At 41.6% G+C, this 21329-nt stretch overlaps 1 protein-coding gene across 1 annotated transcript in view; it reads left to right on the top strand.

Annotated features, from left to right (window-relative positions):
• Positions 1-21329, top strand: part of POLE4 (DNA polymerase epsilon 4, accessory subunit) — a 200084-nt gene that overhangs the window by 43469 nt on the left and 135286 nt on the right. The window lies entirely within an intron of this gene.

Raw genomic sequence — 21329 nt, 5'->3', positions numbered from 1 at the left:
TTTCTCTCTCTCTTCTCCTTCTGAGACCGCTATAATGTGAATGTTGTTGTGTTTAATGTTGTCTCAGAGGTCTCTTAGGCTGCCTTCATTTCTTTTCATTCTTTTTTCTTTATCTGTTCCACAGCAGTGAATTCCACCATTCTGTCTTCCAGGTCACTTATCCATTTTTCTGCATCAGTTATTCTGCTATTGATTCCTTCTAGTGTAGTTTTCATTTCAGTTATTGTATTGTTCATCTCTGTTTGTTTGTTCTTTAATTCTTCTAGTTCTTTGTTAAACATTTCTTGCATCTTCTCAATCTTTGCCTCCATTCTTTCTCCAAGGTCCTGGATCATCTTCACTATCATTATTCTGAATTCTTTTTCTGGAAGGTTGCCTATCTCCACTTCATTTAGTTGTTTTTCTGGGGTCTTATCTTGTTCCTTCTTCCGGTTCATAGCCCTCTGCCTTTTCATCTTGTCTATCTTTCTGTGAATGTGTTTTTTTTCCCACAGGCTGCAGGATTGTAGTTCTTCTTGTTTCTGCTGTCTGCCCTCTGGTGGATGAGGCTATGTAAGAGGCTTGTGCAAGTTTCCTAATGGGAGGGACTGGTGGTGGGTATAGCTGACTGTTGCTCTGGTGGGCAGAGCTCAGTAAAACTTTAATCTGCTTGACTGCTGATGGGTTGGGCTGGGTTCCCTCCCTTTTGGTTGTTTGCCTGAGGCAACCCAACACTGAAGCCTACCTGGGCTCTTTTGTTGGGCTAATGACAGACTCTGGGAGGGCTCACGCCAAGGAGTACTTCCCAGAACTTCTGCTGCCAATGTCCTTGTCCCCACGGTGAGCCACAGCCACCCCCCCCTCCTCTGCAGAAGACCCTCCAACACTAGCAGGTATGTCTGCTTCAGTCTCCCCTGGGTCACTGCTCCTTCCCCTGTGTCCCGATGCGCACGCTACTTTGTGTGTGCCCTCCAAGAGTGAAGTCTCTGTTTCCCCCAGTCCTGTCAAAGTCCTGCAATCAAATCCCTCTAGCCTTCAAAGTCTGTTTCTCAAGGAATTCCTCCTCCCTTTGCCGGACCCCCAGGTTTGGAAGCCTGACGTGGGGCTCAGCACCTTCACTGCAGTGGGTGGACTTCTGTGGTATAAGTGTTCTCCAGTCTGTGAGTCACCCACCCAGCAGTGATGGGATTTGATTTTACTGGTTGCACCCCTCCTACCATCCCATTGTGGCTTCTCCTTTGTCTTTGGATGTGGAGTGTCTTTTTTGGTGAGTTCCAGTGTCTTCCTGTCGATGATTGTCCAGCAGCTAGTTGTGATTCTGGTGTTCTCGCAAGAGGGAGTGAGAGCACGTCCTTCTACTCTACAATCTTTGTTCAGGCTCTGCTCCTAGTGCTCTTAACACTTAGGAAATTCTAAGGGCTTTAGGAGCTCTGTGCCAGGAATGGGGACAAAGACCAAATATACAAATTATTATAAATTACAACATCACATGTACTTACATCTTCAGAACAGTATGTTCTCTGAGTCATTACATCTCTGAAAATGTCTTTATTCCAGCCACATGTTGACTTGATAGTTTGGCTTGGTACAGGCTAGATGCTAGGTTGAAAGTCATTTTACTTTTCAATTTCTGTTTTCCCAGAGAAGAAATCAATGGTATCTGGTGGGATAGTGGGGGATATTATTTACCTTGGCAGGCTTGGGGAAGGGATGTAGGATATTTGGATCTCCCCGTAAATAGAATTTCAAATAATGTCTATGTTTTTAGCCCCTTGCCTCATCTTTACCTTCCTTAGAACTTTGTTCCTCTGTGTCCTGAGGTTTTCCAGGGTCTATAGGGGAAAACCCTTCCTCATTCTTATCCCCCTCTACTCCATAAAGCACCCAGTTTATAGCTTCCTCTGTTCCTCCCATTCTCTTTAGATTTTTGGTTTACACTTTTATTACGTCACTGTTCTTTTGGTGGTGTTTCAATGGTTGTGTTTGCTCAGAAGTTTGTCAAATGGTTTTAATTACCAGAACAATACAAAATGTTCTGCTCTCTGGTTGGCCTAAAAGAGTTTTCCTAGTCCATCTTTAATTTTTATTTTTTATATGAATTTTATAATCAACTTGCCTAGTCTCCCCCCCTTATATGCCTCCAAAACCCATTGGGATTTTATTGAGATTGTATACTTTTATTGTTTAATTTAGGGAGAATTGACATCTTTAAACTATTAAGTCTTTCAAGAACAGAATATGTTTTTCCATTTATTCAATTATTCTATTATGTTCTTCAGTAGAATTTTAAAGTTTACTTCTGACAGATTTTGCCCTTGTCTTGTATTTTATCTCTTTGGTTGCTATTATAAATGAGATCATATTTTCTAATATATTTTGTAATTGTTTGGTGTTTTACTTACCATTGTATCAATGAAGTCTTCTTTGATCTTGAGGTATAAAAATCTCTCTAGTATTTTAAAATGTATTAACTAGATTTTTGTTTAGTTTTAAAAGTAATACATGCAATTATAAAAATGATTAAAAATATAGAAGGGTATACAATGAAAAGTAAATTTCCCTCTCATCCTGGTCCCCCAATGAACCCCCAGAGTTTATCACTGTGGATGATTTCTTGTATAATCCTTCCAGAACTTTTTTTTTTTTTGCTTATACATGGTTATATGTATATGCAATAAGATGTTTCTTCCTTTTGAGTGAGGCCTAAAGGCCTGCAAAAGTACTGTAGATGCTTTATACTTACACTGGGTCAACTGCCTTTGTAGTTTGTGCTGAGAGATGGTGAGAGAGGATTGGCTGTATTAGCAACCCTCTCCTGGCCAATAAGAGTACTGGGCGTAGAGGCTGAGAGATTTCTTCAGAGAGTGTTGTCAGTGTGCTTGGCCAAGTGAGAGGGCTTTAAGTCCGTCTTCCAGAGGGCTGGACCTTGTTGCCTGGTATCTGTTAGAAATAAAGATGCATCTGTTTCTGTCTGCAGAAGGTGAAAAGGCTGTTTTGAACCGTCTACCTGGGGGTTGAATGAAGATAGGTGGCTACCTTAGAACTGGGCTACATTTTCAGTAGCTGTGGAGCAAAAATGCATGTTTGGAGGGGACCAGATGTGGATTCTCTTGGGTTTGGGGAGTAGCTTAGGGTTGCTTTGGGTTCCACCAAGGAAAATTTCATGGTGGGACCATGAGATCCCAACAGAGTGAATGTGTGGGCCTGAGGAAGAGGTTGTCTACAGCCAGACAAGAGACAGCTCCTGGGGCAAGGGAGCCATAACTATCAGTCCTCAGGGCGAGGAGCTTCAAAAAGGGAGGGAAAAAAAGAAAAATCAAATCTTATAATAGCTCTCTGTAAAACATCTGGAAACTCTGCATCTGTCACACTCAGAGAACCAGGCTCCATTACCTCTGCATCAGCCACAGAAGACTACCCTCTCCCTATAGGCCCTCTTCCCCTGCACTCTAAGGTGGGGTGGGTGGGCCAGAAACTGCAGCCAGCAAGCGACTGGGGAAGGTGAGTGGGGAAGAGAGAGCAGCCAAATTCGCCCCACCATAGCCCCACCCCCAACAGCACCGACCGGCAGACAGCAGGCCTAGACTGACAGAGAAGAGAAGTTTGACATTTGATGAGACTGGAGTTTTAGCTACTATACTCGATGGATTGTAAATTACTAATATGAGGTTTTTCTTATAACTGAATGTGACTGGGGGCTTTAAAATTATCTAGGAGTGGCTGGAAACTATAGGACCTGCCAGCAATTTCATCTGGAGTGCAGAAAAAGAACAAGTACACAAGGTGAGTTTAAGCAAAAGTGGTGGGAAAAAATGAACTTACTTTTTTCATGGCCCATATTCTACTTGATTATGGCTCCATCAAAAAAAAAAAAAAAACCAACCTCCACCCCCCATACCCCAAAACCTAAAAACTCCACAAATAGGGCCATACTATACCTATTGTTCTGTACCTTGCTTTTTATGTAATAACATATCTTAGAGATGTTTCCTTACCAGCACAATATGTATCTATTTTTAAAGTCTGTTATGTAGTATTACACTGTATATACAAACCATATTTATTTAAACATTCCTCTATTTCTAAACAATTAGGATTTTTCCAATCCTAATCCCAAATCCTTGCTTTTACATACAATGTGGAAACGAATATCCTTGTTGAGTTTTTTGCTTGCATGTGGGAGAGTATTTATAGAAAACCTTTCTGGAAGTAAGATTGCTAAATTAATGAATATGTAAATCTTAAATTTATGATCCTCCAAAGAAATTTCTTCAATTTATATTGCTACCAATAGTTTCCTCATAACCATGCAGGTATTGTGTATCACTGAATCTTTTAATCTTTGCCAGTATGAGAGGTTTAAAAAAATAGTACCTTAGCAATTCATAAATTATGAGATTGAGCATATTTTCATATGTTGGTAAGTCATTTGTAATTTTTGTCTATAAATTGCCTATTTATGTCTTTATGGGTTGATTTTTAAAATTGTGTTATTAGCACTATTTTTGAGTGGGAAATCAGCTAGTGAGTGAGAGGGTTGGAAAGGAGAGAGGGAGCTGTACCCAGTGCCGGGAGCGCTAAATGTGGCCAGGGAGATCTGTCTTGCTCAGATCTTTAATCTGCCTTCTTTGGGTTTGTGTCTCAATGTCTGGGTTTGAAACTCTGTAGGGCATAGGTTACCTTAGTCTTCCCTCCTCCTCCTCCCCTGTCACCAGCACTGTGGGCACATATTAGTCAGCACTATGCAGGTGAGTGATGTTCAGTTACCAAGGGCAGGGGCACTGTGCTGGTTATCATCCACCTGCACCCTTCTCCATGCTGCCCTGTGCCCTGGGAAGCTGACCTGCATGCCCTTACATCAGTGGGCTTCCTTCAGTCTCCACAGGAGATGGGCGGGAGAGAGGGAGAGTCAAGCCAATGTACATTTCCTTTCTCCCAGTGGGATCGCCACAAGTAGCTGTGGCCCTTGACCAAAAGCCTCAGCTTTTGGCAGACCTCCTCTCAACTTAGCCTCCTCATCTGCAAGTTCCCTTAATCACACCTCCTTCACCCCTTCAGTCCTAGGGGTGAGATGATGGCTGTTTCTGACTTTGGGCTACCACACTACTCCTTGTGAAGTCCCTACTCCTTGCCTACACTTTTGTAAATAGTCCCTTAGTAAACTGCTCTCAAATTATCCAAAGTTGCATGTGACATCTCAGTTCAGGATGCTGGGGCCTTGACTGATACAGGCATCTCATGCTTAGCTGTATCCAGTGAGTCCTAAATAGGAAGAAAATTAAGCAGCACCCAAGGGTGGTTTTAGATCCTTCAGCTACTCTCAAGAGGGGTTACACAGAGTGGTACCAGGGACCAGTCAGCCCCACACTACACCATATTAGAGGGACCCTAAGAGCACTATTTTGATAATGATTACACCTAGGACCAGGTGGAGGAAGGTTATAGTACCTGAGCAGTGAGATGCTCCTGGATTTACTTTAGCCCCTGGTGACCAACAGAATTGAAAAAATTGTATTGGATGGAGATCTGGGCCAACAGAGGTGGCTCTGTGCTTGAGGAAGAGGTGTCAGCCACAGTAGAACTCTGTGATCCTTCCTGGGGCTTGGGTGAAGCTGGTTTCAGTGGGGATCCTAGGAGTGAGGGTGATAATAACTCTAGGAGGGGCAGGGCATGAGGAGGATGGGATGGATTGGGGGATGGAAGGTGACCAGAATGTCTCAGCTGCAGGAAGACTCTGGGTAACGTTGGATTCAAGTCCAAAGCGTCCCCAAGAGGCTGCCAGAGCCACAGTGCAGGTAGTGGAGCCAGGCTGGGTAGAAATCTGAGAAGATGCTGGGGTCAGGGAAGAAGTTAGGGCTGTAGCCAGTGGTCCAGCCTTTAGTACGTGGCTCACAGCGTGTGGGCGTCCAGCCTCTGAGAGAATTCCTTCCATTGCTGTTCCTGAGAGGCTCCAGGGAATGCTCACATGTCCTCCATATCCTTTCATTCCCACATGCAGCCTTAGCCAATAGCTGCTCTGCTGGTCAATACTTCTTCTCATTACTCTTTCTCCAGGTGACTGTGCTTTCATCATAGTCCAGAAATGTCCTACATTTTCTCTCCAAAGAACAGCCTAGAGCAGGCTTTACCTGAAGACTTGGTGAGAACAGGTGGTAATTACCATGCAGAAAAGGAAAATTCAAACTGCATGGTAGAGATCACGCCTCCTAGAGTTCCTTCCCGGAGGTTTTTTCCGTCCCCCACTCTGTCTTTAGCTCCTTAGCTGGGCTGCCTTTTAATCTTTAATTAATTAATTAGTTTATTTTTATTGTGGTAAAGTGTACATAACATCAAATTTACCATTTTGATCATTTTAAGTGTACAGGTACAATTTAGGTGGCATTAGTTATATTTACTATGTTGTACAACCATCACCACTATCCATTTCCAGAACTTTTTCATCATCCTGAACAGAAATTCTATATACTTTAAACAATGACTTCTCATTTCTCCCTCCCTGCCGCCTCTGGTGACCTTTATTCCACTTTCTGTAACTGGGTCATCATTTTGCAGGATCCACCTCTGCTGGGTCTCGAGAGAAGAAAGTAACTTCTTCCTCCTTTCTTCAAGGGTAAAATAAAAAGATGAAAATAAAACAAAAAAGAGATACGGCTTAGCACATAAACCAGTATCTTTAATCTCTGAATTATTATGACAAATCTGTGATTTAAGCAGAGAAAACTGGACATAATATAATCATTTTGTGCTAATTACTGGAAGCTACTGTTATGAAGTGAAATAGTTTAATGCTATACCAAATGGCCTCAACTTGTGCTTTGTGAGTTGACCTTATGTCTCTTTTATAATGTTTGGTCTCCTTTCCCTGGTTTTTTGCTTCACATTTGCTGTGGACTGATAAACCAGACAGTTAAACTTGTTACTATGTGGTGTAAAATAAGATCAATAAATTCTGAATGAGAGATTGAAGACTAATCCCATAAGTAGACTGCAGTAACTTTAACATCATTATTTTTGTTGTTTGGAGACCTTTATGCATGTATTTTCTCAGACTTTATTTTCACCTATATTCCAAGGAGGTGAGGTTACCAGCTAATCTAGTTCTAGATTCGGGATTTGCACTGTACACTCTAGAAGGGACATGACTATGGTGGAATGGAGGGAGAGCAAAGAATAGCCCCAAAGGTAGCTTCTGGCTTTGTTGACTCTGTATATTGGGTACAGGATATGACTAACTGTTATGGCCAAAGGGCAGTGTGGCCAACAGATTTAGAAGAGACACTGTGGGCAGATGACCACCCTGACAGACTGGACCCCCAAGCACAGTTCTGTGGGGGTCCTGGGCTGTTTGTTTTGGTGCACTCCTTAGTACTGGTGACATATTTAAGATCATTTAAAAATCAAAATGGAGTAACTATGGTTCAGGCATCCAAATTGGAGCCAGGTAGCCATTGTGGATATGGTTTCAGACATGTTTCTGCATCACTGAGAAGCTGAATTTTCTCTAAACTGTATCAAACTCAAGGACACTACCAGCCATTTTCAAAACAATACCTGTTAAGATGCTAGTTACAACCTTGTAGTTTCAAAGTCACCCCAATTCTGTCCTTTGCAACTATGTAATCATTTCAGACCCCAGCCAATCCTTGTTTAACAAGCACCCATACTTCTTGCCAGCTCCAATCCTAATTCTTGACAAACAACTTATGCAACCTTGTGTTTTTTTGCCTTTATAAACCTCCTCCGTTTTGTAGTTCAGCAGAACATAATTTAAGTGCTTTTTGGATCTCCTGGGCTGCAGTCCTAACAAACCTCAAATAAATGTCTCTTTATTTCAATCAGGTCTCCATTTCTGAAGTTTTGGTTAACAGTACCTAGGCCATCCATCTCTATTATTTTTTTTTTTAACATGTTCCATCTTTTGTCCTGGTCCTTGGTTCCTCACCTGAATCTTCTATTTCTGAGTCATATCTGTGTCTATATATCTCATTACCTTCCTAGTTCATTTTGACTCCAGCCTTCATAGTAATGCACAAACAAATCACTACTTTTGGCTCTGATGTCTTGGCACTTGCTTGGATCTGGTGGGCCTAAGACTTTCCTGGGCTGGGATAAAATCACATGGGACAGTCAACTTGTATATAAAAAGAGGTATATATCCCACAGGATGGTTGATGGTTGTGTTGTAAAGAACCAGCAAGAAGATTCTAAGAAATGTGGGGGTTAATGAAAAATGGCTGATGCCACACAAACAAGCACTTATTTGTGGTCCCCAATCCAGATTCCCAGTAAGTGGGCAATGGAGTTTTGGTACCATCCTTCCTATTTCTGAGAGAAGAAAACACAAGTCTCTGGGAAAAAAGATACATGTCCTAAGGTGAAAAAGCAGAATCTTTCTTGAGGAGCTCTTTGTCTCTCCTTTAGTCTAATTGGTATTGCCAATTGGCCTTCTAAGACCTTTAAGGAATGGGTGAAGTTGGGTGGGGGGGCAAATGCAGAGATTCTAAAAGGACTTTTGAATTTCTATTTTACCTTTTGGCCGCACTGCATGGCATGTGGGATCTTAGTTCCCCCACCGGGGATTGAACCCACACCCCCTGTAGTGGAAGCACGGAGTCTTAACCACTGGACCACCAGCGAAGTCCTGGACTTTTGAATTAGAATTGCATTGTCTGGAAAAGAGGAAGATGTACCTCCAGTATTTACTAGGTAGCTTCCTTTTTAGCCACTTATCCTCCTGTGGGCAAATGCTATCCTATGGACTGGTACATGGTCTTCCTGTGGAGTCCGTAAACAGATTTGTTAGCTCTACCAAGTGAGGACTTGACTCAGAGTCACACCACTGCCTTTAGAGCCCAGGTAACGAGGGGACCCTGTTATCATCTACTGCCTAGATAATTTCAAATCTAGTCTAGACCAGCACTGTCCAGTAGAACTCTCTAAAATGATGAAAAATTTTGTCTGCCACTAAAAGTGTTTTCCTAATACCCTAATCTGGGTTGGGGACTGCAAATGGGTATTTGCTTGTGTAGCTTCATCAATTTTTCAATAAACCCCATGTTTCTTAGAATCTTTTGGTTAGATCTTGACAACCCAACTATCCCCTGTCCAGCTGGCTATGAGATCAGTGGGCTGATCTGGCTCCTTGCAATGGCCTCCAGCATGCTCCTGGCACTTCTGTTCACAACCCACATGTGGAACCATTTGCTCTTCCCTCCTTGTACCCCACTTCTTGCCCAGTCCCTTATCTTCCTCACTTTCTAACCATGTTCCATCTTTTTTTTTTTTTTCTTTTGGCTGCATTGGGTTTTGTTGCTGCACGCAGGCTTTCTCTAGTTGCCGCGAGCAGGGGCTACTCTTCATTGCAGTGCGTGGGCTTCTCATTGCAGTGGTTTCTCTTGTTGTGGAGCACAGGCTCTAGGTGCACGGGCTTCAGTAGGTACAGCATGCAGGCTCAGTAGTTGTGACATGCAGGCTCAGTAGTTGTGGCACGTGGGCTTAGTTGCTCCGCATCATGTGGGATCTTCCCGGACCAGAGATCGAACTTGTGTCCCCTGCATTTGCAGGCGGATTCTTAATGACTGTGCCACCTGGGAAGTCCCTAATCATGTTCCATCTTGAATTCACTGGGCAGGACCTTGGAAAAACTGTACTTCATAATGTGTAAAACAGAAGAGTCTCTAAGGACAAAAGCCACTTTCTCTCATGTGTATAAGTTGATTTGCCAGATTCTTCCAGCCCTGTCCTTGGTCTCTGTTAAGCAGTGGTAATAATTAGGATAATAACAATAATACAAATGGAAACAATCCTTCCTGCACTCCTGCTAGAAGAATACAAAGAGATAATACATGTAAAATTACTTTGAAAATTTAGAAATGCTCTAAAATTTAAAGTATCATAGCTATTAAATCCTTATTTTCCTCTTGGGTGGGCCACCAATAAGTACTGCTCATTTTAGCCATCCCTATTTGCTTTTTATTTTTCTCTTCCTTATTTCTTCTGGGCCAAGTAGAAGGTAGCTGATTAAAAAGTATCTTGGATTGAATGAGCTTCCCCCTTATGGTCTCCTTCAAAGTGCTTTCGTGTTGTCTTCTTTTATCTGAGTCACATTCAGAAATAGTTGGCTTTCTAGCTGGTTTGAAGAAACCACTTTCAAATTACTTGATAGAATTAAAAAAAATCCAGACTCTGAAAACCCGCAGGGCCTTGTGCATCCTATTGGCCATTTCCTTAAATGACATGAAGGAGGGTATGAATCTGATGACAAGCATGGCTGCTGTGAACAAATCCACCAAATTTGGACAAGTGACAGAGGACCCAGGATACTGAGGGTGATTTTAAAAGTTACTCAGGGCTCCAGTAAACACATTTTGGAGGAGGGCATTTTATAAGGATTTTTATACTGAATGTCACCAGAAATGCACTTTAAAAGATAAACAGAATATTATATTTTTAAATATTTTATAGCACAGAGCAAGAATTATTTTAGGTGAGTAGACACTGAGGTGCAGAGTATAAAGAAAGAAAATTCTCCATAACCCATTTATCTTGCTGGACTTAGAAGAGTTGAGTGACAGTTACAAATGACAGCCCTCTTAGGTATTCAGTTTCCTGTGGTATTTAAATGAGAAAATGTATTTTGGGGAATATTTACACAATAATAATAAAGTGGTGTTCAATTGCAGATGACAAAAACCAGGGTTGATTAAAATATTTTAATATGTGAATTGGATTTGTAAATTTTGTTTAAATATTTTCTGTTCATTATTGACATTAAAGAGGACAGAAGTGAAATCAAGAGGAAGAAAGGCCATCTAGGTGCTGAGATCAGGGCCCCAGAGGTGTCAGGCCATTATATTCCTGGTTGGGTCTTTGCTTTTTTTGCCAGAAATTCAGAGACAGTCTCAGAAAAACCAAGTCCAAAGGAGATTTATGCATATGAGCACTCCATACCCCTGCAAGAGTGAGGACCTTGAAGATTGTCCCTGCAGAGGGCTGTGGACAAGGATGAGTGGCAGGTGCAGTCCATTGCCACTGCTGTGGCCCTTTGTCTATCTCTCCTTGGTCTAACTGGGGCTTCCTCTGCCTGAGGTCCCTGGCTGGGCCATTTGAAGAACCTGTCTCTTCTACTTCATCTCAAGTTTCTGTAGCCAGTGTTGCCTAGGTTTCCTATCAGAATCTACCCTCTGCACCCCATGCCAAGAATTCCAGATAAACATGATGCCTAGGGGAAGATGTTCCCAGTTATATAGAGAAAGAAGTGACCTCTGTTCTGTTTAGGACTGTACAATTGATCTGGCCCTCCCTCCTGAGCTTGAGGCCAAGGTTATTGGCAAGTCATCTGCACTTGCTCATGGAATGGGCTCATCAGGTTTTCCCTCTCTGGAAGTCAAGATGCTGACAAGGTGTGGGAGCTTCCTGGTTAGTTGAAGGTGTCTAGTGATTCCTGGATAGGCTTCATGAAAATTATGGTGTTTTGTTCCTTACTTTCCACCCAGTCTTCTCTTGTAACCAAGATCCTTAAGTAAGAAAAGGTGGGGGTGGTGGTGTTCTGCAGTTGCAGAATTCTAGTGGCCAAGACAGCTGAAAACATACAGATCTTCACTAATGCTAGTTTATCTGATCCCACCCAGATTTGCATGGCTAAGGACAATGCCCACAGCACAGCACTGGGAGCCATATTATCAAGGGAAATCTCAGGTCTGGCAGTCTCTGTCCTGTTGCTTCTTTTCTTGGAAGCTGGCCCTGGTAGAGGTCAACCAACTGATGTGGGGCTGAGAGTTGCTCACTATCCAGCTTGCTTCCATCTTCCAAAGAGTCTACCTTGAGGGTACCTGAACCATGTAAACTGGTTCCATGCTGGATATGACCACAAGTTACAAGTTTTAGTTTCTTGAGTTCACTCTTTATTATTTGTGTGTATGTGTGTATATGTGTGTGTGTGTATGTGTATATATATATATATATATATATATATATATATATATACTATGACACAGTAAATACAGCCTATATATTATATATTATATATACAGTATATATATATAATATATATATATATATATATATATATATATATATATATATATATATATAATATATTTGGATAGTGAGGTTGTGAGAGAGGAGGGGAAGAATGCAGGTATACACTGTGTATATGTTATCATCTTATCTGAAATCAAGGATATGTAACTTAATGTTTTTATTATTTATTTATTAGTTCAAACAAGTATTTATTAAATGCTTAAAAGTGTATAACACTGTGCTAAGAATGATGGTGGGGTACAGGACTTCAAAAGGTAAAAAAGACATGTGTCCTGTCTTCAAAGAGTTCAGAATCTATGGGGGAGACAAGCATGTAACTTAGCAAATTTTACATCTTACAAAAATTAAGTATCAAAAGAGAGGTATAAACTAAATATTGTGGCAGTTTTGATGAGAAAAGGATCAATTCTGTCGATGGGGATTAGGAGCCATGTTTCTGAGGAGGTAACCTTTGAGGTGGCCTTGAGAATACGAATAAAATTTCATTTCAATAGTTATGAAAAGAGTTAGTTTTGGCAGCAACACTCTTAACAACTTGTGTTTATATAGCAGTTCCCCACTGACTGAGTAGCCTCACACACTTTGTTGTATTCAATTAGAACAATAAATTTGCAAAGTTAAGTAAGGGGATATTATTATTATTTTAAGGTCAAATTTTGGCTTAGAGAAGTTCTATGACTTGCCTACGAGGACACATTATTTAGTCGGGGTGGGGAAATGTCGATGTGGAACCAGTATCTTCTATCTGCAAGTACTGTGAGAGCCCTTCCCCTGGCCACTCCTGCTTTTAACAGGCTAACTAGAGGTGCATTCCCGGAGTTTACCAACTGTTGGTCATTCAGAGCCTTACTAACTAGCCTCAGCAACTATTGATGGTGCTCAAAGTGTGGTCCCCAGACAGCAGTATCAACATCACCTGGGAACTTGTTAGAAATATAAATTCTCAGACCCCTTCCATACCTGCTGAATCGGAAATGGCAGCAATGTGTTTTAACAAGCCCCCCAGGTGATTCTGATGCAAGTTTAAGTGTGACCTAAACACTACACATTTGAGGATTCTTTTAACTTAAAATAGATGATATGAAACCATGAGAGCTGACTCTAGAAAAAAAAAAAGCCCAATTAATCCTTACAGTATCTAGAAATTAAATTGTGTTCTCCTTTTCTTTCTGAGGGTTGTTATTGAACAGGGTGATGTGGCATAGGGCTGGAATAAATTTGGTATTAAAACTGCATTTACTTCTTTCTCATTGAGAAAACAGATACATTCAAAGCCACAGGGAACATGGGACTCAGCCTGCAAAAGTCAAGGGCTCCCAGAGCTGAAGTACAAGGTCACACATTGCTTCAGAAAACAAAGGGTTAGATTTCTGACAAGAGTTACCCACAAAAGAGGGCTCAACCCTGAGAATTCATGAATCTGCTCTTGCGAACATGCAGTTTCCAAAGAAATTCAGCTGAAAATGGGAGATATGCTGATGTCATGACATTTCATTCCTTTGAATAGTTTGTGAGAAAAAGCAAGAGAGATGAAGTTATTCTGTTACCATGACAACTTGAAGAGGCCCAGGCTGGATAATGATACAGTGGAGCTGACAAAGCTTGGCATCCTGATTCTAGATGAGAAAAATGGGGCTGTGGAGGCCTGGGGATTATGCAGAATGAATATCCTTTTCTTCCCTTACAGTTCTGCCACATTGCCTGATTTTAAAAAATAACCCATTAAACAGTGCACATAGTGACTATGACTGATGTACATCTATTCATGTGTTTTCCTGGAAGGCACTTCTCCCCTTTGTCTTGTTTCTATCTATCCTTTGCCGCATAGCACCAAACGTGCTTCCTCAAGGAGGGTTCCTCATTGACTGGCCCTCAGTGAACCACAGCATTGAAAGGCTCAGCCATGTATTTAGTCCCATTTTGCAATTTTTTTTTTTTAACACATACAAACTCTTTCCTTCAGGGGAGAGAAAGCCAATAATGTTACTTCCTTGTGCCTTCAGGGTCTAAAAATAGCAAAGCTGTCTATAATCATTTTTTTCCCTCTTTTGTTTACAATAAAAATAGCTAAGAGTTATTGAATGCTGATTGTATACCATCCCAGTACTACTTAAAGGGTGGTTGAAGACCAGCAGCAATAGCATCACCTGGGAACTTTTAAAAATGGAAAATTGAGGGCTCTACCCAAGACCTGCTCAATCTGAAACTCTAGAGGGTGGGGTCCAGGAATCTTTTTTTAATAAACGTTTAATAAATACCAAGTTTTCAGAATCACTGCATTAGACGCATCTATGTGCATCATATTTTTTCTCACTTAATTTTCACAACAACCTGGGAATTAGTATCATCTCCCTATACAGGTGGGGGAACTGAGGCACAGAAAGTATGAGTAAATTGCTCAAGGTCCCTGTAGTGTATTGTTTCCAAAGATTGTGGCAACAATCTCTTCTAGTTTTTCAAAGTGACTTTGTCACTTCTATCAAGAGGTGTAGTCTATTTCTCTTTTCCTTAAACTGGACTGGTCTGTGACTTGCTTTGACCAGTAGAATGCAATGAAAGAGATATGGTTCAACTTTTTTAAAAAAATTGAAGTATAGTTGATTTACAATGTTGTATTAGTTTCAGGTATATACCAAAGCGAATCAGTGATTCACTGTATATATATATTCTTTTTCAGATCCTTTTCCCTTTTAGGTTATTACAAAATATTAAGTAGAGTTCCTTCCCTGTGCTATACAGTAGGTCCTTGTTGGTTATCTATTTTATACACAGTAGTGTATATATGTTAATGCCAAATCCCTAATTTATCCCTCCCCCCTACTTTCGCCTTTGGTAACCATAAATTTATTTTCTATGTCTGTGGATCTATTTCTGTTTTGTAAATAGGTTCATTTATATCATCTTTTTTTTTAGATTCCACATATAAGCAATATCATATGATATTTGTCTTTGTCTGGCTTACTTCACTCAGTATGATAGTCTCTAGGTCAATCCATGTTGCTGCAAATGGCATTATTTCATTCTTTTTTATGGCTGAGTAATATTCCATTGTGTACATGTACCACATCTTCTTTATCCACTCCTCTGTCGATGGATATTTAGGTTTCTTCCATGTCTTGACTATTGTAAATAGTGCTGCAATGAACATTGGGGTACATGTATCTTTTCAGGTTATGGTTTTCTCTGGATATATGATCAGGAGTGGGATTGCAGGATCATATGGTAGCTCTATTTTTAGTTTTTTAAGGGTCCTCATACTATTTTCCATAGTGGTTGCACCAATTTACGTTCCCACTGGCAGTGTAGGAGGGTTCCTTTTTCTCCACACCCTCTCCAGCATTTATTATTTGTAGACTTTTTGATGATGGACATTCTGACTCATGTGAGGTGATATCTCATTGTAGTTTTGATCTGCATTTTTCTAATAATTAGCGATGTTGAGCATCTTTTCATGTGCCTCTTGGCCATCTGTATGTCTTGTTTGGAGAAATGTCTGTTTAGATCTTCTGCCAGTTTTTTTGATTGGGTTGTTTTTTTGATATTGATTTGATTTTTTTTTTGCTATGAGCTGTTTGTATATTTTGGAGATTAATCCCTTGTCAGTCACATTCTTTGAAAATATTTTCTCCCATTCTTATGGTTGCCTTTTCATTTTGTTTATGGTTTCTTTTGGAGGCCTTGCAGAGTCCGTTTTCATTCTCCTACTAACTTGACTCCCATGTAAAGTCCAGGCTGCTGGAGACAGAGGCCATATGATAATAGAGACCATGTGGAGTTAGAGGCCATGTGGAGGAGAACCAGAGTGTGCTAGCTGACAGCCCCACCTAAGCCTTGTCCTGTGGGTGAAGCCATCTTGGACCTGTTAGCCCAGCCTAGTCGTTAGCTGAATGCAGCCACGTGCAGGGGCCTTGCTAATGCCACATGGAGCAGAGACTTGCTTGCTGAGTCTGCCTGCATTTCCAACACGAAAAATTGTATGCAATAAAATCGTGGTGTTTTAAGCCACTGACTGTTGGGATAGTTTGTTATAGAGCAATAGATAATGGAAATAGTCATATAATTTGTCAACCATAGATACTGGAGTCCAACCCAGGTACCTTTAGCTTTAGAGCTATCCATCTTAACCATTGCTCTTTTTTTTTAGTTAAAAAATTTTAATTAATTAAAATTTTGGCTGTGTTGTGGGGTCTCTGTTGCTGCACGTGGGCTTTCTCTAGTTGCAGCAAGTGGGGCCTACTCTTCGTTGCACAGGCTTCTCATTGCAGTGACTTCTCTTGTTGCAGAGCACAGTCTCTAGGCATGCGAGCTTCAGTAGTTGTGGCATCCGGGCTCAGTAGTTGTGGTGCACAGACTTAGTTGCTCCGCGGCATGTGAAATCTTCCTGGACCAGGGCTCGAACCTGTGTCCCCTGCATTGGCAGGTGGATTCTTAACCACTGCATCACCAGAGAAGTCCTTAACCATTGGTCTTTGCTTTGTTTCATTCTTAAAAATTAGAATTGCTGGGCTTCCCTGGTGGCGCAGTGGTTGAGAATCTGCCTGCCGATGCAGGGGACACGGGTTCGAGCCCTGGTCTGGGAAGATCCCACATGCTGCGGAGCAACTAGGCCCGTGAGCCACAACTACTGAGCCTGCGCGTCTGGAGCCTGTGCTCCGCAACAAGAGAGGCCACGATAGTGAGAGGCCCGTGCACCGTGATGAAGAGTGGCCCCCGTTTGCCGCAACTGGAGAAAGCCCTCGCACAGAAACGAAGACCCAACACAGCCAAAAATAAAATAGATAAAAATTAAGAAAAAATTAGAATTGCTATTTTATTAACATACCGGGTTTTAAACCCACGTTCCAGGGCAGACAATCTGGTAAGTTTCTTTCAGTAAACCATGTAGCATATATAACACCCACTTTTACCCTAAGCTAGGTAATAATAATAGCTAGCACTTTATGGTACTTACTATATACCAGGCTAATCATGCTTTGATTATGTTTTAATTTGCTAATTTTTCTCTAACTTTTGAAATACATACTTAGGTAATCAATTTTCAGCCTTTTTTCTAATGCAAGTATTTAAAGCTCCACATTTTCTTCTAAGTACCACTTTAGTTGTACCCTAAAATTTTTGATATGTTATATTTTAACTATCATTTCATTTAGAATAATTTTTTTCCATTTAGAATAATTTCTAATTTCCATTGTGATTTTTTTTGACCCAGGAGTTTTGTTTTAGAAATATATTTCTTACTTTGGGATTTTTCTAACTATCTTTTTATTAATTATTTTCTTCCTAAAATAATTCCATTGTGGTTGGAGGATATACATTCTATATGATTTCAAACATTTAAAATTGATTGGTGGACTTTCCAAGATGGCAGAGGAGTAGAAGGACATGGAGTTCATCTCTCACCACAAGTGTGTCAAGAATACATCTACAAATGGAACAATTCTCACAGAGCACCCGCTGAACATTGGCAGAGGACCTCAGACACCTAAAAGGACAAGAAAGATCCCCACATAACCAGGTAGGATGAAATAAAGAAGAAAGGGAAAGGAAGAGGAGAGGAAGCAGGATGGGACCTGAGCCCCTGGCAGAGAGCTAAAGGCGAGGAGAGGTTCCTGTATCTGTGGAAGCCCTCTCACTGGTTGGGGGATCAATTGGGACAGAAAGGGAGTTTCAGGGGCTTGGAGGAGATCCTAGCAACAAGCCTGTGGCAGGCAGGACAGAGTGAGATCTACCCAGATTGTCCATGCCACAGCACTGCACACCCCAGGCTGAGACAGTTGTCCACCACTGTGCATGGGGTCTGAGTACTGGAACATGGGGTTTGGAGAGCAAACCCAGGGAGGGGACTGCTGTTGGCTGTGAGGAGACAGCCTGAGGGGATGGGAGTGAGGAGCTCCACAAATGGGAATGCTTGTGGAGGAAACCCAGACTGCCACAGAAGAGAAGTGCCATCATTGAGTGACACACAAAGAGCTGGGCCACCATTGCAGCCTCTCTCCTCACATGCTGGCCCTGCCTCCACAGGCACTAGGGAGGGCTCCCACCAGATCAGGCTCATATGCCCCTGCCATCACCTCCTCTGCCCCCACCTGCCCTGCTTGGGTGACCCACTCACCCTGATCGCCACCTCAGGTCCTTCCTACCTAATGGGCTCGTGGGCTCCAGCAACCTCTGGGGCAGACTGTGGTGGGAGGAAGACACGCAGAGGGAGGGCTGAAACCACAGCTTAGCCCCAGGGGTTGGCCATGTGACTAAGGAAGAAGAGCTGAAATCTCTCCTCATGGCTGCACAAACTGTGGAGTTACACCTCCACTGACGGCTTCCTAAATTCAGTGCCTGAGAAACATTGAAAAGGACAACAAGTGCTCCAGCAGCTGAGATGGGTCTGGCTTTAACAGCTGTGGGCTTTGTGGGCACATACATGCAGGGGTTGGGCCAGGCCAGAGTCTGAGCTGCCTCCATAGCTCTCACAGCAGGTCCAGATGCACAACTACTGCAGTCCTGGGACCTGATCTCAGTGGATCTGTGCCAGTGACCTGGTGAAAACAATGCCTGAGAGACACCAGGGCCAATTTCTGGCACACCCACAATTAAGGTGGGACCAAGAGCAGTGCCAACAACAGTGTAATTTTTGAGCCCACACAGTGGGTGAAAGAGGACACAACAGAGCACATTCACAGATGAACAGCTACAGAGGAGGAATACTCAGTGGCTTCTTTCACAGTGGAAATACTGAAATCCCACCTACCTCACACCACAGATCAGAAACACAATGAAGACACATATCTGGGGGCGTCTACTCCAATAACCAGAGAGCAGACTCTGACCCTGACAGGGCAGGGACAACCACAGAGCAAAGGGGAGGCCCCACTTAATATCCAGGGCAGACTCTTGTCACCACAGTACCAGTCAAACCCTCTATCAAGGGGATAATGGCACAAGCCTCTGGACCAAACTCACCCACCAGGGGACAGATACCAGCAGCAAGAGGAACTATGATCCTGCAGCCTGTGGAAAAGAGACCACAAACACAGTAAGTTTGACAAAATGAGATGACAAAGAAATATGTTGCAGATGAAGGAGCAAGATACAAACCTACAAGAACAACTAAATGAAGAGGAGATAGGCAATCTACCTGAAAAAGAAATCAGAGTAATGATAGTAAAGATGATCCAAGGTCTTGGAAAAAGAATGGAGGCACAAACGGGAAAGCTCACTGGTAAAGGATTGAGAAGATACAAGAAATGTTTAACAAATACCTAGAAGAACTAAAGAACAAACAAATAGAGATGAACGATACAAAAACTGAAACAAAAAATACACTAGAAGGAATCAATATCAGAATGACTGAGGCAGAAGAACAGATAAGTGAGCTTGAAGACAGAATGGCGGAAATCACTGCCATGGAACAGAATAAAGAAAAAAGAATGAAAAGACATGAAGACAGTCTAAGAGACCTCTGGGACAACATTAAATGCACCAACATTTGTATTATGAGGGTCCCAGAAGGAGAAGGGCCTGAAAAAATATTTGAAGAGATAACTGCTAAAAACTTTCCTAACATGGGAAAAGAAACAGTCACCCAAGTCCAGGAAATGCAGAGTCTCAGGCAGGATAAACCCAAGGAGGAACACGTTGAGACACAGAGTAATCAAACTGACAAAAAATTAAAGACAAAGAAAAAATATTAAAAGCAACAAGGGAAAAATGACAAATAACATACAAGGGAACTCGCATAAAGTTATAGGCTGATTTCTCAGCAGAAACTCTGCAGGCCAGGATTGGCACAACATATTTAAAGTGATGAAACAGAAGAACCTTCAACCAAGGATACTCTACCCAACAAGACTCTCATTCAGATTCGACAGAGAAATTCAAAGCTTTACAGACATGCAAAAGCTAAGAGAATTCAGCACCACCAGACAAGCTTTGCAACAAATGCTAAAGGAACTTCCCTAGGCAGGAAAGAGACCAGCAACTTAAAACAACCCTGTACATATATAGACTGCTATAGCAAAACCTCTTTGGAACAGCAAACCCCAGAACTACAATAGATACATACACAAAAAAGAAAAATCAGCACCAACACAACACTAAAGATGGTCATCAAACCACATGAGAAGAGAACAAGAGAGGAAGGGAAGAAAAAAGACCTACAAAAATAAACCCAAAACAATTAAGAAAATGGCAATGGGAACGTACATATTAATAATTACCTTAAAACAAATGGATTAAATGCTCCAACCAAAAGACATAGACTGGCTGAATGGATGCAGAAAATAAGACCCATATATATGCTATCTACAAGAGACCTACTTCAGACATAGGGACACATACAGACTGAAAATGAGGGGATGGAAAAAGGTACAGTAATTCCCCTACATACAAACATTCAACTTGCAGACTTTCAAAGAGGCAAACGTGCATTCACATGTCCAATCATGTAAGTTAGTTCATGTGTCTGGTGTACATTGTCATGTGTGTGCATCCTCTACAAGTGGTTGTGCTTTTGTGTACTTTACTGTACAGTACTGTATAGGGTACAATAGTACAGTATCTTTATTTCAAGCCCAGGATGTACGGAAGCAAGTGTAAAAGCAGTGGTGATGTAGTTGGTACTGCTAAGAAGCACCGAGTGCCAAGAAAGGATGAGAGAGACAAGAGGAAGAAGAAATAAGAAGAGATTCATGACACAGAAAATGGCAAGGGGATTTTCTTTATTTGAGGAGGCACTGTTAGTTTTTGAGGCACCCAAACATAGAATGGTACACAAAGGTTGCAGTAGCTGTTCAGAATGCAATCCGGTGCTACCATGTCATTGTGATGAGACAAAAAGATCTACTACCCAGACATCACTGGATCATTTTTTCAAGAGGGTAGATAGAATTGAATCCAGCAAGGAACCAGAACCTGTGCCATCAACGTCAGGTATGAGTGAAATTTCAGCTTGCCCTCCATCTCCTATTGTTGATGATCCTTCAGCTCTACCACCTCCCACCTCCTCTCCCTTCCAGTCAGTGCCAGCTGTTGTACTGTACTAGTCTACTTTTCAAGGTACTGTACTGTAAGATTTAAAATGTTTTCTTTATTTTTTTCTGTTTTTTTTATATATTATTTTTGTGAAAAGTATTATAAACCTATTACAGTACAGTACTATATAGCTGATTGTGTTAGTTGGGTATCTAGGTTAACTTTGAGGACTTATGAACAAATTGGACTTATGAACATGTTCTCGGAACAGAACTTGTTCATATGTAGGAGACTTACTGTAGTCCATGCAAATGGAAATCAAAGGAAAGCTGGAGTAGCAA

This window comes from Balaenoptera physalus, assembly GCF_965194825.1.
Source record: "Balaenoptera physalus genome assembly, chromosome: 15".
NCBI classification, from domain to species: domain Eukaryota; kingdom Metazoa; phylum Chordata; class Mammalia; order Artiodactyla; family Balaenopteridae; genus Balaenoptera; species Balaenoptera physalus.
This window is presented reverse-complemented; position numbering and strand designations above follow the sequence as displayed.